Source organism: Pinus tabuliformis, chromosome 1_1 (genome assembly GCF_031772625.1).
Source record: "Pinus tabuliformis cultivar Carrire ecotype Pingquan chromosome 1_1, CPIR1, whole genome shotgun sequence".
NCBI lineage: Eukaryota > Viridiplantae > Streptophyta > Pinopsida > Pinales > Pinaceae > Pinus > Pinus tabuliformis.
Window position 1 is genome coordinate 475445376 of NC_142297.1, and position 27075 is coordinate 475472450.

The following is a 27075-nucleotide window of genomic DNA, read 5'->3' on the forward strand; positions in this document are numbered from 1 at the left end:
CACCATCTTCAATTGGTGCGACGCTGTGTTGGCAATGTGAAAGGCCAACTGACCAGGGCCAAGAATAGATGAATAAAGACCTTTGGTTATGGGGCTTTGGTCGTTAGTTTTGGCCTGGAGAGGGTTCCTATGTTGATCCCACAACACCTTACTGTTGGAGCTGGGCTTCCTCGAGAGCTCAAATTGATGCGATGGGTCGCAGTCATGGCCCGTCAAATGGACGAGAGGACAAAGGTTGCTCGATTCAAACCTGAGTATTTCCCAATCGCTGGAAAACCAGGTCTTTTCCATTCAGGACTTCCCTTACGCTGGGATAGATTTTCGTGGTGACCCAGACATGGTTCTTCCACCAGGAGAGCAGTGGGACGAGTCAGGTAAAATCCTTTTCAACATTTTTCTATTTTGATTTTTTTGTTATTTTTGCATCGTCTCAAAACTGATAGTAAAAATTTCAAATGCAGATGTGGGTCGACAATGACCAGCCGCTCTTCGGCCTTACGAGAGGAGGCAACCAGTTGCACCCACGCCAGCCCCACAGGACGAATCAGTAGAGGTTTTGGCCGAGTTGGAGGGTCATCTCGAGCGGTTGACAGGAGATATTCCTGAGACCACTATAGACGAAATTCCTCGTCGACTTCAGCGCTATGTGATTGGAGTCTCGGGACCTTTTAGGAGGTTCCTTTGCAAGGTGGCCCGTGCAGTGATTTCTTATAGAGATCATCACCAGTGATAGGATGATTGCCTATTGTGGGCACATATGACATTTTTGTTTTTTGTACTTATCATTTTTGTCGATCATAAGGTGTTTTTCAACCTATGATCGAGGAAGATGTATTTTTTGACACACTCCTATATATATATCACTATTACCGGCTTATCTTGTAAATCATGTTATGGGATGGTTTTAAATTTACATGTATGATTATTGCAAATTTCTATTTAACATTCGAGAAGCAATTGCATCTGCTAATGTATTTAAAGACCTTGGAATATGCTGATATTCAATATAATCAAATTCACGTTCCAAGAGACGAACTCTAAAAAATAATCTTAATAACACTGTATTTCTAATGGCATACACTCTATTAAGCTGTAATACAACGAGTTCAGAATCTAACCTCAATATCAAACTCTGAATCCCAAATGAAATAGATTCAGATAATAACTCAATCACTACACTTTACTCGACAATGTTGTTTGTTGTTTGACTGAGGCTTACCCCATGCATAGATACTAACTCGTCAGAAGGCGAATAGATAACCCAAGCTGCGGAAGAGATGTTCCATGTATTACGACAAGCACCATCAGCGAAACCAATGTATGTTTGGAGAGGCATCGACATCTACAATATCAAGATTAAAACCAAGATAAGCAGGAATAATGACGAAAAACACTCTCTAAGCTAAGCACCTTGTTTAAACTAAAACACACTAGCTAGAAAGAAAAAACTATCCTAACTAAATATCTCCATACCCATTCTTTTAAGCATAATACCTCTTCAAGTAAAGGCCATTATTGGGTTTACCCAAAGAGTCCCCATCAAAGTCTACCAATTCATAAGCCCCTTTGGCTAGCTTTCGCTTGACAACATAGAGACCATGCCACATAGGAACGAATTTTCTAGCGCCTAATTTATCATTAGCTTGATCGTAAACTAGGACTAGATCTCCTTCCGAAAAATATCGGGGGGTCACATTTCGATCATACTGAGCTTTCATTCGTTTTGCGTGAGTCTCGATCGCCAATGTATCATCACGTCGATTCTCATCTAATTGAGCCAAGTATAACAAATGCTTTTCCTCTTCGGAAGTGGCTGGAAGTAACTCGATGGCCATTTGTAGTGACGGGATTTCGCATTCAATGGGTAACACACCTTCCAAACCATAGACTAGTTGGAAAGGAGTGAACCCTGTTGATGTTTTTACTGAAGTTCGGTACGCCCAAAGCACTGAAAATAGCATGTTATGCCAATTCGACTGATGAATCCCAATGATTCGTCGGATCATGATAACTAAAACTTTGTTGATGGATTCAACCAGACCATTTTCTTGTGGATAATAAGGGGTTGAACTATCGTGACGTAAACCAAGCTTGCCTGTAAGTTCGGTCATCATAACGTTTTGAAAATGACGCCCATGATCAGTGATTATCGCTTGTGGGATACCAAACCTACCAATTATATGATTGAACACAAAAATTGAAGCTGTCTTGCCGTCTGCATCAAATGTAGGCATCGCCTCGGCCCACTTAGTAAAATAATCTACCGCAAGGATGATATACGCATGCCCCCCGGCCGAGTGAGGGTTACATGTAATAAAATCGATACCCCATTTGGAAAAAGGACCAACGGAAATTATAGGGTGGAGAGGAGCAGGTGGAGCGTGCATCTTACGATAAAAAATCTAGCAGTTGTGGCATTTTCGAACCGTCGTAATACAATCTTTAAATAAAGACGACCAGAAATAGCCAGCGCGCAATATCTTTTGGTCTGTGGCAAACCCAGACATATGACCGCCATACGCTCAAGAGTGACAGTCATTTAGAACCCTTTCAGCTTCCTCGTGAGTTAAGCAACGTTGAAAAACAAAGTCCGCCCCACGACGATAAAGAGTATCTCCAATAATCCCGAATTGTTGGGACTGGAATCGAATTTTGCGACGTTCTGACCTTGAAATTTTTGGCCGAAAGAATTGGGTCTGGAGATAAACGATGATATCCCCATATCACGGATCTAAACTGTTGATTAGAAACAAGGATTCGTCCGCAATGGGCTCCTCTGCAACAGTTTCCGTGTCAGGACGCGGGAAGTCACACATTAACTCCGCAAAAACTAAAGATTTCTTAGACTTAGATTTCTCAAATTCCAAGTCGAACTCTTGCAGGATAACGATCCATTTAGAGTACTTTCCCCCTAGCAATTGCTTGGTAAAAATGTAGATCATAGGGTTGCAATCCAAAATTACTGTAGTTTTACGTAGTAGAATGTAGTGACGAAAACGTTGGACAGCTTGAACAGCTGCCAATGCCAATTTCTCCACATGTGAGTATTTTAGCTCAGTTGGATTTAACGTTCGACTAAGGTAATATATCACATGTTCCGTTCCTGATTCATCTTCCTAAACTAAGACCATTCCAATGGTGGAATGAGAAGCGGCGATATACAAGAAGTAATCCTGGTTGTAATTGGGAGGATGCAACAATGATGCATGGGTCAACCCCTGTTTGAGTGCATCAAAAGATTTCTGAGCTATCTCATCCCAATAGAATTGAGTATTATGTTTCAAAAACTGGGTAAAACCCTTTGTAACCTCGGCGTAGTTAGGAATGAATCGTCGTAAAAAGTTTGCTTTCCCCTGCAAAATTTGGAGTTGGTGAAGACTCGAAGGAGGAGGCAATTTGATGATAGCTTCGACCTTTGAGGGATCAACGCGAATGCTGGATTTCGAAACTACAAACCCCAGCAATCGAACCGTTTCTATACAGAAGACACATTTGTGTAGTTTCAACCGAATATGATAATGCCTACACCTCATAAAGATTGCTCGTAAATGGACGAGGTGATCAGCTCGATGTAATGAATGAGCAGGCAAGTCATCGAGATAGGGTTGCACAATGTGCTTGATGTCATGAAACGCATAAGACATCGCCCTTTGAAAAGTTGCTCCGGCATTCTTAAGCCCAAAAGGTAATTTGTAATAAGCAAATGTCCCCCATGGACAAATGAAAGCCATTTTTGGTTGATCGGCAGGTAGAATGTTGATTTGATTGTATCCAGAAAAACCGTCCATAAAGGAGAATATTTAGTTTTCGGCACAATCATCAATGATTTGATCGATATAGGGAGTTGGGTAATTTTCCTTTGGACAGGCTCGATTAATGTCCCTATAGTCGATGCATATTCTTATTGTTCCCTATTTTTTGTTAACCAGAACAATATTCGATACCCAATCCGTTAACGAGATCAGATAAATGAAACCTGCTTTCAACAAGTTTTCAACATCTTCTTTAATTGCATCAGCTTTTCGTGGGTGAATCTGACGGAAACGTTGCCGGACAGGTTTAGTGTCCGGGTAAGTCTTGATCTCATGAACAACAATCGTGGGATCAATTCCTGGCATCTCCTCATAGGACCAGGCAAACACGTCACGGAATTCTTGAAATAGGGCCTTATATGATTGAATTTCGTCATCTGTACACGAGGCACCTATATGAATGTTCTCAACAATTCCGGGCTTAACCGAAATGTCAATAGGAATAGTTCGAGAGATGTTTCCCAAATTTAACTCTGGATTGAGATGTTTCATTGGATTCTGAGGTTCCTTGACATATTCAGTTGTAAAAATTGATGAGAAATCATTTTCAAAACGATCATCCTCAGGTAAAAACGAAGATATGTGATGGAGACCTTCCCATGGTAAATCATCTACACATAGGATTTCACGAATTTTCTCATCAGAGTGAACAAGTTCAAAAAACCTGGTTAAATCCGAGGTTGATGTGAAAAGTGATTCCTCATGGACCACATTCATTAAGTCATTTTTGGTTGAACACGAATCGGAAAATGACTGCACGGCTTCATAGGAAATTTCATATGGACTCAAAGGCATGGAATTACCAAATGAGTCTATCTCAGATTCAGAAGGGACAATCCAAGGATCATCATAAATAATGGTGTCTGATGTAATCATATGAATGGTTGCAAATGAAGATGATGCGTTGATTGGAGGAAAAGGAAAAGTTCATAGTAAACCGGCATCTTTACCTAATCCTACTCCAACATCCTTATATGGGTTAGTTGCTTTACCAACATGCTGAATACTCTCCGAAGAGGCTGGGTTCGATGAAAAGTAAGCCATCTAGTCTATTGTTACTATCTTTCCACTGTGTGGAAACTTTATTACTCGAAAGACCAATGAAACGACCGCTGTCATAGCATAAGACCAACTTCGACCCAAGAGAAGGTTGTAATCTAGAGGGGCATCAACCACCTCCACATCTAGACTAACAGTTCTTCCTTCAACCCCTATAGGCAAATCCTGTAGAATTCCAAAAGGATGAAACCCATGACCATCAAAGGCCTTTAGAATTGTCGGGGATTGATTTAGCGAAGGAGAACCAAGCGATCTCCAACACTGTATCGACATAATACACGTTGAGGCTCCCTCATCAATTACAGTCCAATGAATAGGCCTGTTTTTTACTATCACTGGAATCTAGAAAGCCATTTGATGAGGAAAACGTGGTGTACTATTTTCTAGATCGAAAATTATTAGGTTCGCGTCTTGAATATCAACAGCTGCTATAGCCGACAAAAGTAATTTACGTTGTGCTGGGCATGATTGCAGCACTTCCAAAGCCGACATTGCTGAGGGTGAAACAGCTAAATCCTCAACAATGTTATAATTCTGAGCCACTCTCGCATGTGGATTGAAAGCTGACTTTCGAAGTATACCCTTGGCGGGCGGTTTGATTACCAAGTCTGGATTAGGTTTCTCGATCTGTAGTGGATCGTAACCGAGAGCTGAGGTTGATGGATTAGAATGAGAAGATTCTGCTTCTTTATCATCAACAGGACTCTTACTACCATAATCTTGCGATCGAGTCGCAATCCTAACATGGGACATCATCAATATGGGTTCTCCATTGGCACTCGAGGATGAACCTATCATCTTACTGTATTGAGCCGAAAAAGGATTCTTCAAAACAACAGGAGTTTGGGAACCTTTGACAATCTTTGTAACCTCTGCACGATGAGGGAAGTCTCTTGTAAAATGTTCATCGTCACAAATGAGACAAGGATAACGAGGTTTGTCCCACCGGATTTTGATTTGGCTGTAGATGACTCTACAACGTGAATATCGGTGGAAATCTCTGCAGAAGAATCTCCTGTTGGGGAATCAGGAAAGGTTATAATAGGAGAAGAATTCTTGGAAGAATTCTTCTTACTTTTAGTGTTAACTGTACCAAGCATACCATCAGCAGCATGAGATCCCGAAGGAGCTGCAACGATTTGATTTTTCTTGGGAAGATCGGGGATTTTTTCGTGTAACGTACCCAACTGAGTTATAGACCAAGTCAAGGTACTGTGCTTGAGCAATGACTTTCTCCTCAGTAACAACTCCGCCTTTAGCAACATCTTCAGTGATCTTAGGCAACAAATATTTTACAAACCACTCAGCCAAGATTTGATCCGGAATAAATACCTTCACTAAACGACATCGACGTCTCCACTCATGAATATGATCTGAAATGTAAGTGGATGTCGATTGCTTTAGTGAAGTTAACAATTCCGTGCCATTGTCATATTGGACTGGCAACTGAAAATGAGTTAAAAACGAGGTAGCTAACTAACTAAAATTATAAAAAGTTCCTCGCGGTAACTCAATGTACCACTTGGCCGCAAGACCAATTAGAGTGCGCTGGAAAAGTCTAAGACGGATTGAATCATCTGTGATGGAGTTAGACACACACCAGAGGTGGTAAGTCATCACATGGTTCGACGGGTCCTCTCCTGATTTACCTTCGAACTTGGGAATGTCATTGGGAAACTTATTTGGCATTGGCAGCCAAAACAGAAGATAATTAATGGGATCGTTCATTAGGCGCGACAAGTCAGGTAAGTCCAAATTTGCGATAAACGGTAACTGCCGATTAGGATCCCTAAAACTCTGGGTCATGAGACCAGCCCCAGGAGGAGGATATCTAGGATAACTAGGAATGGGAATGGCATTCGGGATATTGTATCCTCCCGGAAAACCAGGATTAACCGGACCGCACTGGGGTTGTTGAGGTTGTTGATAAGTGTACCCAGGATATAGTTGATACTGATAGACTGGCTACTGGACAGCAGGACCGAATTGGTACTGTCCCTGGTACAGTTGATAGGTGAATTGTGGTTGACTTATGACAACCGTACTTAAACCAGGTTGTCCTACAGGCATCTAAACCAAAGTTTGAATCGTAGATCCAGACGGTGGTAAAGATGTCTGAGGAGTAGATACAGGAACAGTAGAAACCGGAGCCGTCGATAATCCAAAAGTAGGTGGGGTAGATTGAACAGATGTTGCGGCAGTTGTAGCAGTTGTTTGAGGAAGAGTACGATGTGTACTAGACCCAGGCTGAGAAACTATCGAAGGTACATAAGTTTGAATGTTAGACTGGACTGGTTGCTGGGGTGTACTAGAAACTAAGGGTTGTCCAGTTTGAGATGACAACTGTACACTTGGCTGCAACACCTGTTGTGTTTGCGATGGATCCCACACTATATTCATTCCAGGGTACTGACCCATAACTGGTTGAGAATACTAAGGACCATAACTGGGTTGAGGGTAGGATTTATAATTAAAAGGTACATTTCCCATTCCTTGAACAAACGTTTGACCTTGAGGTGGTTGGAAACCTTGGTTCGAGTATTGACCTTGGGGTTGATACCCTTGAGGCACATATTGATACTGGGGTTGACCTTGAGGTATAAATTGATACTAGGGTTGACCTTGGGGTACATATTGAGTCTTGGGTTGACCTTGAGGAATGTATTGTCCCATAGGTATGCACTGTCCTTGAGGTTGCCCCCCAGATGAAAATTGTGTACCTTGAGGTTGCCCCTCGGGCATTAATTGAGGCTACCCCCCAGGTGGTAACTGGCCACCTTGAGGTTGAGGATTGGGAATAGAACCTGACATCATAAGAATGTCTTCTACGCTCACCAACTTAGTACCATTGTTTCCAGTTAATAACCCTTGCTCAATGGGTTGAGGAGATGCTCCCGAAAAAGTACCAGAAAGTGACTGATACCCTGAAGGAATAGAAGGACCGTCGTACAAAAAAGATTCAGGCGATTGAGTAAACATGGATGACTGTCCTGCCATATTGACGGGAGTATAAAAACCTCTAGGTGTTGGGTGATAAGGAGCACGAGGTGGTGAAAAACTTAACCCTGAGTTTTCTAGAAAATTAGTCAAAGAAAGATACCAAGAACTACTCCTAGGTGGACTGTAAAAAATTGATTCACGCTCCCTTAGTTCAATAACAGGTTGATTTTCAGGGATAGGGATGCCTACTTCTTCTTCCGGAGCATGTTATTCAATAGCAATAAGTCCAGAAGGAAGATCTTGGGTGATTACTCTTTCTAGCCTAGGTGAACCAGGACCACTAGAAGTTGGAGAAACTAACCCCGATGTAGGAGTAGCAGCAAATTCACTTTCAGGCTCGGATATTTCAGGTTCTTCACCTATATCACTAGTAGATGAAAAGCTACCAGAGATTTCAGAGACAGACACTGACTGTGGATTATACGCTGCTACTAACGGTTGAAAATCAGGATGTACTATCAAAGAAGATTCTTCTTCTTCAGGTGACCCAACTCTACTGTCTCTAGGAGTTACGAGGACTTTTAAACCTTCAATTTGGATCGGTACTTCCTCAGGAGGTTGGCCCCAAAGTCTACGAGACCTCCTTAGTAACTCAGCCACGTTTACTAACTCAGGAGACTGGCCCCGAAGTCTACGGGACTATCTTGGTAATTCAACCACAGTTGAAAACTTTTAACTACTTCAGACGCAAGCAAAGTAAAATCTCAATAAAAAGCACCTAAAGTCTCTAAAGAACCAAACAAATTTGAATCACACGCCTAAAGAATCTAGGAGATCAAACACACACAAACAGTAACTTTCCGGACTGAAAACACTAGTTGGTGATGAAATCCAACATCGCAGAGTTCAAACAGAAATGGCGGTTGGAACAGCTACCCCGGAAACCTGCTTAATGAATAGACTGGCACAAGTTCCTCCACTTAACCGTCTCGAGTGAAGTGAACCCCCCAAAAAATCCAAGTGAGTCTAGCCGACGTCTGCTCCAGGTACAGTGGGATCTTCCCACCACTGTCACCTCAGGAAGAGTCCTAAAGAATATGGCCACTAAGGTTACCAACTGAGACAAATACACCTGGGGGAACAGTCTATGATCCGATACGCATGCAAGGGAAGAGTAGCAAGCTCAATCCCCTTGAAGGTTCCTTGACATAATCCAAGGTTTACCAACAAGTGACCCTACGCTCCTCGACAATGGTTAATCTAAGGTTTACCGTTTTTAATACGTGAATATATGGCGTCGTTCCCAATGAGGAAGGATTGATTCCCACATTGGTTCGGACACGATCTCGTGCTTCTCCTTTAAGCAAAGCTTTCCCAAAGCATAAATGCAACAATTGGATTTCTTCCCTACCATAAGATACATCTACTTGTTTGTTTTTACTGTCTTGGAGAGTTAATTACTCTCCTACTCCAAGACACTAGCCCAAGCTAAGTTGGTGTATCAGATCCCTAGAAATAAAAAATGTTACTAGGTGAATTTTACTTTAAGCGTTAATTTTAGTGGTTTTTGTTTAAGTCCAAAGGTGCAGAGATGAAACTCGTGGTATGAAGACTCGACTCAAAGTCACTAAAAATGCACCTAAGATGATCTAAACAATCTTTTTCTCTTCAATGAACTTCTAAACTAAGAAAGAGTTTGAGAATGCAAATACTTTGTAAACACAAATCTTTCTCAATTAAAAAAATTAAAAGAAGAGCTTTCCAGAGCACTCAAAATGAGACAACTAGTTATTTCACAAAAATTTCCCTTTTTCGTTTCAAAACACTCAATCACTACAAAAAACAAACTTTTTTCAAAAGAGATTTTTTGTATTTTTTATAAAACACTCAAAACTAATGAAAATGACTAACTTTGAGATCTACAAATTATAAAAACCTATTTGAAGTCAAAGCCTACTAAAAGTCTTTTTTAAGGATGTTTTACTTAGCTAGATGCAAGCTAAGAACTAATTTATGTAGAATCACAAATCAGTCAAGAACAACCAATTTCGTTTTCTTTTTGAAAATGAAAATCCAAACTCTCAAACACAAGCTTTTCGAAGTTTTGTAAAGAGAAAACTCAAAGCGGATTCCTCAAACAAGGGGAGATTTCATAAATGGTCATACTCATAAGAAGGCTGGTAGACACTAAGGTGATCTGAAGTCCCTACAGCTTCTAAGCTCAGAGCCACTACACGACCATAATGAAAAACAAACCCAACAAGCAAAACTCCTAGGAAATTCACCTAAAACCCTAACACTAACGAAATCAATCCAAGGAAAGCTTCTGACAAGTTATATGTATGTCTGTGCAGTGGATAACAATTTCTAAACACAAACTAAGCTGACTAACAGAGGAAATCTTAGGGTTTTCAAAATTTTGACAGGGTCCGCAAGCCCTCAGTTGGCACAGGTGCGGTCCCGCTCTGTGCTAAAAGCCAAGCTAAGGGTAAGTACGCACTGTGTCAAATGGCTAGGGTGCGGTCCTCTCCCAAAGCTATGAAAAATGAAAAATAACCCTGGATCTACAAACTCTACCCAATTTTACACGCAACAAGCCAAAAACAGAAACAAAAATAGAGTTTCTCAGGTCAGTAAAAACAAGAAAAACAATCAAGTCCCCAGCGGAGTCGCCATTTTGTCGTGCAGAATAAGTCGATCTTGTGGACAAGATAAACCTTCCTAGAATCTAAAGAAGACCTAATGACATGCAAACCAACCAGACACTATATTTCTCTAAATATGCTTTGATAAACAATAGCAAACAAGTGTTTTTAGGGCCTACCTTAGGTCCAACGCAAGCTTGTGGATGCCCTCGCTCCTTTGATCCAAATGAGCTCCTTTTCGCGAATCGGCAAACACAAACAAGGCAAACAAATTAAATAGCACCTGAAAAGCCAATTGCATAAAACATATTTAACATGAAAGTCAAGGAGTCCATGAAACAAATAACATAAGATACTTGTTGAGAAAAATGAGTTTGATTGTATTTATTCAAAAGAAGAAGAACTTTACAACCTTTGTCTTGATGTTGTACAAGCTCCTCCCAGGGTCCAGCAAGAAGTCTCCTCTACTTTGACAAGTTCCACTCACTCCCCAATGAAGCCAAGAAGATGTGTGATCTCTCCTCTTAATCTCAACTAGGAAGTCTTGATTTCACCAGCATTTACCCTCAAAAATGTTCATCTTCTAACCTCCCTAGCAACCATCCCAATGCCTGTATTTATAGTGCAATGGAGGGAGGTTACTAGGTCCTCCTTCAAAGGTATAAATCCTTCCTTCAAAGGGATAGCTCCTCTCATCAAGGGATTAGCTCCTTCTCTTTTGGGGTGCATGAACCACCTCAGAGCGAACAATCCACGTCAAAATTCCTTCTAGAAACCTCTAGAATTAACCCAAAGTGAGTTTTTTAAGATAAAACTTGTGCCTTTTGACTTTCACAGGGGTCCACACCTACACCGTTAGGGACAGAGCGGGCAAGTCCGTAGTTTTTGTACACAGAAGGTGCGGGACCACAGGTGACCATGAGAGAAAGTACGGAACCAGAGTTACATTGATTTTTAATGTCTTTCTCTCATTTCCAAAGCTTGATTTGAAGAGCTGAGGTCTGAGACTTGCTTAGGAGGACAGTACAAGTAATGATAGACCCATACTGACTGCAAATAATCATGGTGACGATATTTTTGTGTAAGACATCTCTCAGGAGAAAGAACTGTGTAGCTTATTGAAAAACCACTTGGATGCTTTTGCTTGGAGCTATAAGGAGATGAAGGGATTCCACCCTTCAGTTTGTACTCGTCACATTTACATTAAATAAGATTGTAAACCAGTCAGGCAGCCCCAAAGGAGGATGAATCCAACCCTTAAGGACATTGTCAAAGAAGAACTGCAAAAGTTGCTGGATGCAGGATTCATCTACCGCGTCTCTGACAGCGAATGGGTCTCTCCTTTGGTGCTAGTGCCAAAGAAAAATGGGAAGTGGATAATCTGTGCTGATTATCGGGAACTAAACAAGGCCTCCAAGAAGGGCCATTTCCCTTTGCCTTTCATAGATCAAGTGTTAGATGGCCTGGCGGGGAAGAAGTTCTTCTCCTTCCTAGATGGGTTTAGCGAGTACAACCAGATCCAAATCATCCGGGAAGACCAAGATAAGACCACTTTCACTTGTCCTTGGGGTACTTTTTCATACCAGGTCCTTCGTTTTGGGTTGTGTAATGCTCCCTCCACTTTCCAGAGAGCAGTACTAAGCATATTTGCTGAACTGGTTCATGATTTAGTGGAGATCTATATGGATGACTTTACCCCTTATGTTTATAACTTCCAAGAAGCTTTGACTAACCTGGGAAAAGTTTTAGCCAAGTGTACTGAAATGAACCTGTCCCTTAGTCTTGAAAAATGTGAATTCCTCATGATTGAAGGGACCATGCTAGGTCATACAATTTCTCAGCAAGCACTACAGGTGGATCCCAACAAATTATCCATCATCTAAAGGGTCCCACCTCCTCAAAAGGTAAGAGATGTTCGGAGTGTCTTAGGCTTAGCAGGGTATTATAGAAGATTCATTAAGGATTTTAGTAAGCTAGCCTCTCCATTCTTTTGTCTTTTGGGAAAAGATGTTGAGTTCATATGGACTGACAACTATCAAGAGGCTCTAGATACCTTGAAAGGTAAAATGGTAACTGCCCCAATTTTGAGAGGTACAAACTGGGCCCTATCTTTCCACATTCATACAGATACCTCGAACAAAGTGATAGGAGCAGCCTTAGGGAAAGTTGAGAGAAGCTGCCTTATGCCATATATTTTGTAAGTAAAAACTTGTCCAAGGCAAAATTAAACTACACTGTAACCGAAAAAGAGCTCTTAGTTGTAGTCCATTCCCTAAATAAGTTCAGACACTATATCATCGACTATCAAACATTTGTACACACTAATCATGTTGCAATTAGGTATTTGATGAATAAACCAGATGTAAATGCCCGTATTATTAGATGGTTACTTTTATTGCAGCAATTTGAATTGACCATTGTTGATAAGCTGGGTAAGGAAAATGTTGTTGTTGATTTTTTGTCTAGACTAGATCTGCCTACAGGTGAAGAAGGAATGGGGGATGATCAAATGCCAAATGAACACCTATTTTTTATTTTAATACTCTCTCCATGGTTTGCTGATATATCAAATTACTTGGTTTCAGCACAGTTTGCGCCACACCTGTCCTCAAAAGAGAAGAGCAAGATCGTGAGGAAAAGTGCCCCATTCACCTGGATTGGGGGCAACCTTTTTAAACATGGCCCAGATTAGATTTTGAGGTGATCTATCGAGGAGGATGAAATTTTTGACATTCTCCTAACCTGTCATGATGGGCCCTGTGGGGGCCATTTTGCAGCAAAGAGGATTACCTTCAAAATTTTGCAAGCAGGTTACTATTGGCCCACTCTTCATCAAGATGTTAGGAGATATATCAGCCAATGTGACCAACGTCAAAGGATGGGGAAACCTACTCTAAGAGATGAGATGCCCTTGCAACCTCAAGTGACTTTCGAGCCATTTGAGAAGTGGGGCATGGACTTTGTGGGTCCTATCAACCCTCCTTCAAAATAAAAATATTACATCATTGTGTGTACTGATTATCTGACAAAATGGGCATAAACAGAGGCGATCAAGGTAGCAACAGAAGAAAAAGTATTTGAGTTTTTGAGGGAAAATATCTTCTACAAGTTTTGCTATCCAAGAGAATTAGTCACAGATCAAGGGAGTCAATTTACCTCCAATCTGATTGAAGACCTTCTCACACATCACAAGATTAAGCATAGAACTTCCACACCTTATCATTCGCAGGAAAATGGACAAGTGGAAGTCACTAACAAAGCTTTGGAAGGGGTTTTGACTAAGGTGCTGAGTAGCAATAGAAAAGACTGGGCAGATTGATTGGTTGAGGAAACCTGGGCCTATAACACTACCTATCAAACCACCACAGGGTTCACACCCTATGAGTTGGTCTATGGGAAGAAGGTTTTGCTGTCAATAGAATTTGAATATAACACACTAAGGATGGCAGCTCAGCTGGATCTATATCTCAGCCATGCACAAAAGGAAAGGTTACTTCAGCTAAATGAATTGGACGAACAGAGATTGCAGGCCCTTCTCCACTCAGAGGTAGTCCAAATTTAAAGAAAAATATGGCATGACAGACTCCTCAAAGAAAAACAATTCCAGGAAGGAGAATGGGCGCTGCTGTATGATTCAAGATATAAGGATTTCTAGGGAAAACCGAGGAGAAGATGGCTAGGACCATACACAGTAGAAAAATTCAATTACAATGGTTTAGTTCTGATCTAGACCATTGATGAAGAAGCCATCCCCATGCTCATAGGACATATTTCATTAAAATTGGAAACATTTTATTACAAGGACAACACCAAAATTGAGTTTTTTGGTTATTTTGAAATTCTAAATCCACTATTTAATTCCAAATTTAATGAAATATGTGTTTCATCAATGGGCATAGGTTGAAGCTCTACAAGAATCCCCTCTCCAAGCAATAATTCATTGAGAATATGAGTAAAAAAATGTTGGTAGTGGAGTAGGTCTCTACCTCCACTCCACCCACACCCTAAAAAAAAATAGAAAGAAAAAATAGAAAAAAGAGAATAGAAGATCCCTGGGTGAAAACCTCTTGGAGGTGCCCAGGGCAGGCAGTGAGGGTGGAAACCTCCTGGAGGCGCCCCAGCTGTCTCATTAAAAAAGAGAGGAAAAAACACAGAAAACAGAAAAACTAACTTCATTTGAATGCATTGCAGATTGCAGGAGGGTCACAGAAGGGAAAAAAGGACATGGCCAGGTTGAATACACCCCTGATAGATCATTCCTCCATCGCCATTGTATTTTCTTAGGCCTTGGTCTCATTTTTTCTGGAAACTGTGCATTCTATAGGAAGCCTTGTGCATTCTACAGGAGGCTCCTGTAGAAGCCACAAAGAGCTCGAAATCAAGTTTAGAAAAGAATCCGGGGGCTAGAAATTTGTCTAGAAGGCCTGTGGACCTCCCTGCCACCGTTCATACTCCTAACTCTCCATTCCATCCCTGCACCACTACATTTCCAGTCCCTTCTTTCTTCCCTGCACAGAACACACAAAAATTTTGTCTCTTTTATTTTTAAAAAAAATGATGAATAAAACAGCAGCATGCTTAACTTGTTTCTTACCTGATGCATTCCAACTGTTTTTTTCTTTCCTTTAGAACCTTCCACAGCTGTCTCTTTAGTCCATGCTCAAGCACTAGCCAGAAATTCTAGAGGGAGAAGCAACTATAGGAAATCCTAAAGGATTCTTGTAACAGCTGATCCCTTTAAAAAGCAAGCTCTAGAGGCAGGGTCAATGCAGCCAAGATGTATACAGTGTGAAAGAAGTCGTTCCTGATCAAAAATCACCAGCATAAGGTAGCCAAGCCACCAGTTTAGAGGCCACGAGCACCAACAACAATAGCAATAAGAAAAACAAAGTTCAAAAGTCTGAGCATGCAAAGCACGGTAGCGACTAACAAGTAAGTGGCTAAACACGTTCCTCTGTTGCATGAATATTATTTAGAAACTACATGAACCATTGAGATGGTCACGATTAAATGAAATCAGTGGCCAGCTAACTGGCCACCCTCGTCCAGTTCAAACAAGCCTCGTCCAGTTCGAACAACATTCAGAAGGTGCAATCAGCACGTGTGGTCCGTCAACTCGGGAAGAAAAACTCATAACAGGTAGTGGTGGCGACGTATAATGGGAATGATGGAAGTAATTGTGGGAAGTTGACATGGAATATCATAATGGCACTGGAGTAGTGACCAACGATCTGAATGGGGATAGCGTACCCTTCCTTCCACCTCACCTCATCACTGCAGAACACGCAATCAGCTTAAGTACACTATCGTAGAAGCCTCCACCACCTTTTGTTTTCATTGGCATCGATGAGTTCTCGGCTACAACAACTCACCTACCACCTTCAGAACATCGAAACAATTGCTCTCTTCCAGTTTTCAAAACCCTCCTACTTATTGGGCTCTAGAGGAGCATTATCGCACTCTACAGGAGCGGAAACACAGTCTACAAGGGCCTTTCTACAGGAAGGCCAAAAAACATCTCTACAGAGGGAAAATTCAAAATTTTTGCCAAATTTGAGCTCGAAAAAAGGTAGGCTTAGAAACCCACTCTGCATGTCATATATCTACAAAAGGTGGTGGGATTTGAAGCAAAGTACTGGGTTCAAAAAGGAAGGGAAAGGGAAAACAAAAGTCTACCTGTGTTTTTTTGAAATACAAATAGTCTCTCCATTTTACTCTCCACACTAAAAGTCTATCTTTTTCTTCCCCGCATTCTCCTGTAAAGAAGGGATGCAACCATTGAAAACCAAGCCTATAAAAAAAAGGAGTGAATTTGCATTGGGAAGTCTGTTTATTTTGTGAGAAAGAAAAAAAAAATTGTTTTATATACTCTCTATTTTGTCAAAATATTGATTTCCTCAGAAAGCCTGAGAAGTAAATTCAAGTTGAGAACAAGGTTTGAAGGGCAGGAAAATTACAATTTGTTTTTTCGATTAAAAAGAAGAAACACAAACAGCTCTATCTGGTTCTAAAGAAAAAGCTCAGTTGTTCCTTTGTTTTCGGTTTTGAAAATTTGTTTCATTCCACCTCACCTTAGAGTTTCCAACAATCACTAAACATCATGATAGGGGGTTTTATGAGAAAAGAGCCTCTGAATTCCACCAAATTGCATGAACACCCAGAAGTGGTAGCCCTCTTTACTAGGGAAAATTGGATGCCTTTCTTTGAGAAAATTCATGGGTATGATGAGGAAGTGATAGAGGAATTTTTCTTTAAGACCCCATTCAAAAACCCATGCTACAGTCAGTTTTAGGGGTCTAGCCATAGAGCTTACACCAAAATTCATTAGCAAAATCATAGGTCTTCCACATGGGCTCCCCTGGAGCAAAGAAGAAAAACCACTAGGACAGGTTGCTAAAAAGACCTTTTTCCAGCTTGATGGATAGAGGATAAGAATGGGATCATAAGGACAAGTATACCTTATCCATGGGGTGAGGTCAGCTACCAGATCATGAAATATATCTCCTATGAAGGAAGATATAGTATAGTCTATGGTTATCATTTCAAATTATTGCATGAACTAAGATATGGAATGGACCTATCTGCATCTAGAAAACTCAGTCTTCCATATTTTCTCCTCCAATCTTTGATAGAGTGTGGCACCAAATTGAATGCAGGGGTTCCAGACCAACTGGCCCATCATGGGCTCATTAAGTTGCTGGTAGAGAATGCCCTCCACACACTCACAATCCCTATAGCTTGGGAAATTTTCAGGAACCTGACTAGGGAAGATGACATAAAAACTCTCAATGATGACCTTAGTCCATCTGGTAGTGAAGAGGAGGAGCAGAGAGAGGAACTTGAGAAGGAAATCCATGAGGAAGCACAAAATGTTCAATTAAAAGAAGGAAAAGAAGAAAAATAGAGAGAAGAGGAGAAAAATGATACAACCACAGTTGAACCTAAAGCACAGAAGAAAACAACATCAAAAGCAGAGAAAAGGAAGAGGACAAGAACTGAGAAGAAGAAGTCCAAGACAGCTCAGAAAAAGACTACCACAGGAAAGGAAGAAACTCAGCAAGAAAAGGAGAAAAAAACACTAGAGATAGTAGAAACAAAAACAGACACATCAGACACAGGGAAAACTGCACAGGATGAAGAAGAAAAACAACAAGAGGAAGTGTCTCATGAGACACTAGCAATAGAAGCAGCAGATGTTCTTGCTGCACTTAGCATTCTAGCTAAGCAAAAAGGGAAAAGAAAAAGACAGAAATGAATGTATTTCAAAGCCTGGATGAGCACCAGAATCAAGGTGGGCAAGCCCCAACCACCTTCGAAAGAACCCATTATCATTGAGGATGCACCTACTGTAACAAAGGAGGAATCTCCCTCCAAAATCTCCATCACCTCCGTGAGAGGGAGTCCTAAGACCTCCACCTGTAAGGAAAGGATCAAATTAATGGACTCTAAAGTAGTCCTATAGGAGGCACAAACGGCTCTACAGGAGACATTGGCTAAGCTCAAAGAAACTGAAAAACTGGAAAATAAGGCAGAAGAACAGTCCCAAGAGGTAGGTAAGGGAAAAGAGATACCAGAGCCTAGACCTCAGCGTAACTTAGGCTCCTACTACAACCTTTTGGAAGGTGGGAAGATCATCCCACAAAAATTTGCAGTGCCTCTTTTCTTCAAACTAGAAAGGGAAAGATTCAGGACCCACACCTGGACATAGATTGCAACATCCAAAGGGGTCGAAGATATAACGCACATGGAAAACAAGTTGAGAGAGATGAGCAAAGAATTGAGCATGGTAAGGCATATAGAGATCATCAGAATAGCTCAACTGCAGGAAGAAAATGAATTGTTGAAAAATTAGCTACAAGAAAGGGAACCTCGAGGAGGAAATAAGCTGTCAATCTTGGAAGGATAACAACAAAAAGAGGGACCTTAGGCAGATAGTGAGGCAGCAGAGAGAAAGCAACAAGAAGAAGAACCATAGACAGATAGTTAGACACTTGTTGGGTACCAAATCGGGCCATCTTTACACCTATTTTTATTACCCTTTTTGCTATATTTGCACTCATTTACCCATGCTATTATGTTAAAATCACAAGGTAATTCCCCCCATTTTACTGTCCTATTGGTATATTCTAATTAATGAAGTAAAACACATGGAGTCTATCTATTTGCTGTACTAAAATTGTGTTTGACCACAGCATGAGAACAAGAACCCTCAACTTGGTGCATTGCAACAGAACTGGCAACTACTGATTAGCACGAGGTCGCATAGCTTGGAGAACAGATACCCTGAACTATTCTTGGGCCTTTCTGCTATTCCAGGCATCTGATGCTGATACTGTTCCAACCAATGTATAACTTTGTATCTGTAGTTGCTATGTTTGTGAGAGAATTGTTAATCTCCCTCTCTGTGTATAAAACGCAGGTTGATCCTGTGAATGATGGTTCACCCATCAGAATTGTAAACTTCTATTATCAATTAATAAAAGATCATCCATTTTGTTGTTCTAATTCTTTTCATGGCTAACGCAGCCTTGATCAAAGAGCTGAGCCCGCTCTTCTGATTAGGTGTTGCATCTTTATGTGTGTGTGATTTATCAGTTTATGTGTGTTGTTATAATCCTTTATTGTTCATGATTATTTTTGTAGTTTTGTGAGTTGTTGATCTTGTGTTTATGCTTTGAATCTTAACAAAAACCCTTGGTTGGGAAAGATCATGCAATCGCCCCTGCATATACCTTGCGCGTTTCCTTGAAAGGATACGCACCCGGATTGATAGGATTAATGTCGAAATAAGGTAGATAAATAACCCCTACCTGGACACCAACAATTTGGCGCCATTGTCGGGGAGGCTAACAAGGTGCAAACAATGATCTAGACTGACCAGAGGGTCAATCTCTTGTCCTGGGGAGAGAACGAATTTTCTCACTCTGCTTCAGGTCCTGAGCGCAGGTATTTTTCTATTTGTTCATTTTTGTTTTCTTGATTATTTTGGGACATTCTCTTGTCCAGGGGAGGGAGGAGTCCTTTGATGCCTTCCTCTAGGCCTAGAGCTAGAATTATTTTTCCTTTAACCTCTGTGTGTTTTCTTTCTGGAAATCCCTAGCTTTTACCTTAGGGAGGGACCATTTTTTTCTGCCCTAATTCAGATCTAGGAAAATTAGGGTTTTTCATGGTTTTGATTGTTTTTGGTTTTTGTTCCTGGGGAGGGAGGAGTCCTTTGATGCCCTTCTCCAGGCTTGAAACCCTAGGTTTTGTTGTAGCTACGTTTCCTTTTGTGAGTTCTTTCATCCTGGGGAAGGAACGATCCTTTGACGCCTTACTCCAGGATTGAAGTATCGTAGGTTCATACAGAAACCCCCCTATCAATCCAACTTTTGTATGAACAAAGAACCCAATAAAAGGGGCAGAGGGAGAGCCCTAAGGGGCAAAAGACTAGACCAGGGAAGAAAAACCTATATACAAGAGATCATAGCAAAGGCTGAATCTGAAGCATCCTCTCCCATCGCTGTGAGACCAGGAGCAAGAAGGGTGAAGTAAGAAGGACAATCAATGGAATAGCCAATATCGACTGTGGCATTCTGTGGTGACTCAACACAGCAGGTCCCTCTGACCACGAGAGAAGCATCTAGCAATGGACCTGATCTAGAGAATCTTGAGCTGGTGTTAGAAGAGGAGGAAGTTGCAAGCAGAGCATCAGTAGGATCAGACTGTTCTAGTAAAGGAAAGGGAGTTACAGCTGAAGGATCGAGCCATCAGGCCATAGGAGAATGAGTTGAGGAGATATTTACATCACCAAGGGACCGGGGAAGTGCTACCAAAGCAGCTCGAATCCCGGTAACAAAGAATCCTCAGCCATCCTCTGTAGAACCTGTTGAGATCCCCAGTGATTATTGGAAAATATTCATGGCTCCTACAAACTCCACCATCGATTTCCCTATTGGGGATCTGGGAACTGCTGCGCCTACAAAGCCTATTCCATTGGTAGATTTTCCAACTTTCCATGGGCTTATCTCTGAAGAACCCGACACATTTCTATTTGAGTTTGATATAGTATGCCGAGGGTATGACTACACAACAGATGCCTAGAAGCTGAAAATTTTTCCTTCCACTTTAAAGGGGATGGCTCTGCGATGGTTCATAGGCCATGGAGGAAAATCCATTTCTACATGGGAAAATATGCAGATAGCTTTCTTGGAGAAATACCAGGATTACTATAAATCCCGGAACGTTAAGGAGTAACTCTTCAAATTCACGCAGAAAGAAGATGAAAGCTTGGAAGATTGTGTGGAGAGGTTCAACTGCACCTTACAAAGGTCAAGACATTTTGACCTAGATAAGGAAATATTAAAGATTATCCTCCTTTGATCCATTTGAGAAGACTCGATGGAGCTATTTAACATCATTGGAATGGGAGATATCTCCAGGGAGAAGTTTGAAGATATCTGCAAATTGTGTATTCAGTGCTAAAATGGGCTTGCGAGGAACAAGAAAGGGGTCTGTTTCAGAAAAGGATTTGGCAGGGGTGTGACAAAAGCAGAAATTGGAAACCTGTTGGATAACCTGAGAATAGATATTCTCAGTACCCTGTCAGCATAGATGGACACCTTTCAAGTAAAACAAAAGTAGTTAGAGCTGGATAGGACTATGGCAGTGTGCTACCCAAAGTGCAGAAAGAAGCATTTGGAGCGGGAATGTCCACTAAATTCTATAAAGGAATGTGCGATCTATGAGCTAAATCATGCGACAAGATTGTGCCCTTCCTTACCAGGCTTAAAAGCAATATTTCAAGGAATGGGGGAGGACACAGAGCAGTTGTGCCTCATGGGATCTTGGAAGCCATGGCCACCTTGACCACCGATGAGGAATCAAGGTATGCATCTGGATCCATCTCATTATTTCAATAATTGTAATATGAATCCCGAGACCATGCCTTACCCTCCCATGTGGCCACAATATCAATACCCACCTTGGCAACAGTGGAACCCCTAAACTAGTAAGGGCTCTTCGTGGGCACCAAACTGGCGAGGATCCACTTCGAGATAGTTTCCTCCGCAGATGCCACAACAGATGCCCCAGCAACAGCTCCAACTACCTTCTAATGTGCCTCCTGGTAACCAGCCTACCTATTCTCAGCTCCCCATGCAGCCTAATCGTAACCCTAACAATAAGGAAGCTCATCAAGTTGATGTTCTTAACCTACCTTCATATAGTATCTCCACTACCGAGGTATACGAAATGAATCTATGATCAGGTCAGACAGTTAATGCCCAACCTCTAGTTATCATTGAACAACTTGATAGTGGAGATAAGGAGATGGAGCCGGTCAGTAAAGAGCCAGAGTGAACCAATAAAACCTAGACACCTCCTGTCAAATAGCCTCAATCCAAACCACCTTACCTAGAGAGATTAATCATGAGTAAACCAAGTCCTTAATATGAATTTGATTTATTAGGAGAATTGCAGAACTTATTTGTTAAAATTCCCTTATTGCAAGCTATGAAAGATGTGCCAATCTATGCAAAGACCCTTAATGAATATTGTTCCAAGAAACCTGCTAAGAAAATTAAAGATCCCCTTACTATACATGTTATGGGAAAGTTGTCGGACTTTATGATGGGAAAATCAATGCCAATGAAATATGGAGATCTGGGAAACCCGATATTGACAGTATAGATTAATGGGGTAGAAATTCCAAATGTGTTGGTAGACCTAGGAGCTGCCATCAATGTCATCACTACTGAAAATATGCATGCGCTAGGATTTCGCAATTTAAAGCATACACCTATAGTACTGGAATTAGTAGACACATCTACAGTCAAACCCATAGTGAAGCTGGAAGATGTGACAATTTCAGTAGATTCATGGCATTACCCCATAGAATTCCTAGTATTACATACACAATCTTCAGTGGGCGGCCATCCCCTAATTTTGGGTAGGCCATTGATGGCTACTACAGACGCTTACATTGGGTGCCTCTCAGGGAATATGGTCATTTCCAATGGGCATAACACTAAGAATTTGGTGTTGTGTCCACCTGCAGAACCAAATTCACCTATAAAGCTAGCAAGCTAAAAGAAGGTTGTTTCTGCGGTGGAGGATTTAATGGAAGAGGAAGAAGTGAGACCCATCCTTACTATTGGACAAGCCTTGCAATTGAAAATGGAGTCAGATGATGAGGTGATCACTTCTTTCATGGATGACCCTTGTTATGTTTCAGAATCAAAACAACAGATCTTAGAATCTGTCTTGAGCTGTGAAACTCAGGAAACTATGGAAACAATAGAAGGATTAGAGGAACCACCTATTGATGCACCTCATGAAAGTGTACAAGTGGAATTGGAACCAGGGAAAACTTTGAACATTAATATGAACCTGTCAGAATCTCAGAAGGAGCAGCTTATAGATGTTCTGTGGAAACATAAGGAGGCTTCGGATGGGATTATGCGGATATGAAGGGAATCCTGACTAACTTATGCACCCATCATATATACATCAAGGAGTATTGATGTCCTATAAGGCAACCACAAAGGAGAATGAACCTGGCATTAAAGAATGTGCTAAAAGAAGAACTTCAGAAGTTACTCAATGTGGGTTTCATTTACCCAATCTTAGATAACCAATGGGTATCACCATTGGTAATTGTCCCCAAAAAGAATGGAAAATGTTGGATATGCATAGATTATCGAGAGTTAAACAAGGCAACGCAGAAATATCACTCCCCCTTGCCATTTATTAATCGTGTTAGACACATTGGCTAGTAAGAAGTATTTTTATTTTCTGGATGGGTTTAGTGGCTATAACCATATCCAGATTATTCCTAAGGACCAGGACAGGACCATGTTCACATGCCCCTGGGGGAAATTTGCATACAGGGTCCTTCCTTTCGTCCCGAGCAATGATCCGGAAACATTCCAGAGGGAAATTCTTGGAATCGTCTTCGATTTGATAAATGATAGTGTTGAGATCTATATGGATGACTTCACTCCATATGGGGACTCGTTTATGGTAGGACTGGAAAATCTGGAAAAAGTTCTTGCAAGGTGTATACAAGCACGTGTCTCTTTGAGTACAGTGAAATGTGACATGATGATGGATGACGGAATTGTTTTGGGACATTTACTTTCAGCTGAAGGAATTAGAATGGATCCAGCAAAGATACATGTATTTCTGCACTTTCCAACACCTAAAATAGTCACATAGGTACATAGTTTCATTGGGTGTGCTAGTTATTATAGATGCTTCATAGAAAATTTTGCAAAAGTAGCACACCTGCTATTTCAATTACTAACGAAAGATTCAGAATTTGTGTGGACTAAAGACTGTGATGCAGTGTTTACAAGAATTAAGGAGTTAGTTTGCAGTGCTCCAATCCTTAGGGGACCTAACTGGGCTTTACCGTTCCACATTCATACGGATGCTTCTCAGACAACAATTGGTGTAGTGTTGGGATAGCAAGAGGACAAAGTACCTTACACAGTCTACTATGTTAGTAAAAATTTGGCCCTTGCTGAATTAAACTACACAGTGACTGAGAAGGAATTCCTTGTTGTCGTTTATGCCATCAACAAGTTCCGGCACTATATCACCGGGTATCCTACTTTTGTGCACACTGATCATGCAACCATCAGGTATTTAATGAATAAACATGTTACCCCTGGTTGAATTACAAGGTGGTTGTTACTGCTACAGGAATTTGATATCACTATAGTAGATAAACCAAGTAAAGACAATGTGGTCGCAGAATTTTTATCTAGGATAGAACCTGATGGTAAGGAAACACCAATTGAAGATGATTTTCTTGATGAGCATCTTTTTGCGGTTTCTACTAACACTCCGTGGTATGTAGATATTGCTAGCTATTTGGCTACAGGTAAAGTTCCTTGTCACCTATCCTATAAGGAGCAAAGGAATATCATCCACGACATTAACAGATATTCATGGATGGTAGGATATCTCTTCCACATAGGGGTGGATCAATAGATTCGGTGTTGTGTAGCAGGGGATGATATTTTCGAGATACTAAAAGCTGCACACTATGGACCCTGTGGGGGACACTTTACAGAAAAAAGAACAGGTCATAAAGTATTGCAAATGGGATATTACTTCCCCTCCATCTTCCATGACACTCGAGATTATGTGCGAAGGTGTGACAACTGTCAACGAATGGGACAACCTGGGAAAGCAGATGAAATGCCCTTGCAACCCCAAATAGTCCTTGAACCATTCCAGAAATGGGCTATTGATTTTGTTGGTCCCTTCAATCCACCTTCACATCAAAATGCTTACATATTGGTCTACAATGATTATGTAACAAAATGGGTGGAAGCCAGTGCAGTCACGAGAGCAACAGAGCAAGTGGTGGCAAACTTCCTCTTTGAATAAATTTTTGCTAGGTACAGGACTCGAAGAGAGATTGTATCAGACGATGGATCATAGTTTACTTCCCATATGATAGAAAAGTTAATGCAGAAATATGGGGTCAAACATAGAGTGACAAACCCCTATCATCCCCAAGAAAATGGACAGGTAGAAAGCACAAATAAGGTATTGGAAAATATCCTAACAAAGACAGTAGCAAGCGATTGCTGGGATTGGGCACAGAAACTCCCAGAAGCTCTGTAGGAATACAAGATGACATGGCGGAATACAACAAGGTTTTCTCCATATGAATTAGTCTGTGGAAAATCCCCCTTGTTTCCAGTGGAATTTGAGATCAGTACACTCAGAACAGCTCTGGAAGTAGGCCTAGATTTATCAAAAGCATAGAAACATCGACTAGAATAGCTAAATGAATTGGATGAGATTCAAGCAGTGGCTATCTAGAGAACTACTGTTGTTCAATAGCAGAGAATGAAATGGCATGATAAATTTATCAAAACCAAGGTGTTTCAAGAGGGGGACTGGGCGTTACTATATGACTCCAGATTTAAATATTTCAAAGGCAAGATCTGCACTTGCTAGATGGGCCCATATCAAGTGGATACAGTATTCGACAATGGAATGGTTAGACTAATTACAATAGATGAAAACCATATTTCGTTCCTAGTAAACAAACATTGTCTTAAGTTATATCACTGTCCATCCTCTAAAGATGCTTTTGTTAAAAATCTTTTTGCTTCATCCGATTTAATGGTCATTGGAAAACAAGACAAACTCACTCTGCTCTAAAAAAAAGGAATTCTAAAAAATTCTAATATATATATATATATATATATATATATATATATATATATATATATATATATGTATATGTATGTATGTATGTATGTATGTATGTATGTATTGTTTGTTTGTTTCTCTCTTGCGGGAACAATGAAGAAATATGGTGAGGAGAAAGGTAACACTGGTGTTGTCATTTTAACTGCTGTTACACTGTAGCTATTGTTACTCCATAACTGTTGTTACACTGTAGTTGTTGTTACTCCGCCATGTTGTAACTCCGCAACTACCATTACACCATAGATACCATTACTCCATAGTTGTCGTTACACTGTAGTTACTGTTACACCATAACTGCCATTACAGAGTAGCTGTTGTTACTCTGCAACTGCCATTACACTGTAGCTACCGTTACTCCACAACTATCGTTACACCATAGTTGTTGTTACTCTGTAACTATCGTAACTGCTATTACTCCAAAAAACTGTCGGTACTCATTGTTCTGCTGCTTCAAAGTAGTTCTTACTCACTGTTGCTGCTACTCACTGTTTCGCTACTTCAGAGCAGCTATTACTAACTCTTGCCATTACTCCCTGTGCTGCTACTCAAGTTGCTACTATACGCTGTGTTGTCGCTCTGTCAGGTAAGTTCGCAGGTACGTCTCTGTCATTTTATGGATTTAATTAAATATTCCAGAAAGGACAAATAAACGTGCCAAGGAGGACCGTCATTAAATTTAGGGGGGAAACCGTCATAAGAAATGAAGACATACCATGGAAAGCATTTAGTGCACATAATTCTACTCAACCAAATATGATGATGGCGATACGCCGTAATCATTTTTTAAAAAAACCTTGGGATGTGGGTTCGTACCAACAAGTCATATCGGCCATCCTCCCCACGCACCACATTTAATTTTCCAAATACACCTCTGTACCACCTTAACGTGCCATGATATCTGAACGTACTAGTACTGGATTCGACATTACTCCCACACGTACTAGTACTAGATCTGCCATTACTCCCGCTCGTACTAGTACTGTTTGTCCCATCTTTCCCAAATCATCCATGACTTTATTTTAAACTCTAACGGTTTGGAGACCTGTCACTTTCCCTTGCCGGCCGACTGCAATCGACGTGATGTTTTTTCCTTTGCAACGATGGGTGACTGATCAATCCATCATGAACTATAGAGCAGAAGGGTAGTCCGGAGTAATCAGGAGGTTTGGTAGGTCTTTCGGGATGTATGGTGGGATGTATATTTTGATAGGTTAAGGGGATTTAATGAAGAATTCACAGTGGAATTCGCACAGAATTTGGGGGAAGAAGGCTCGCGGGTTCGTGGAGTGGTGATTCCCGTAACAGAAGAATTTGTTGAAGAGGTCATTGGGCTTCCACAGGTTGGGGAACGATGGTTTTTAAGGATAACTCACCTCCTGGAATTTCCCGAGGCCTTGCTTCAA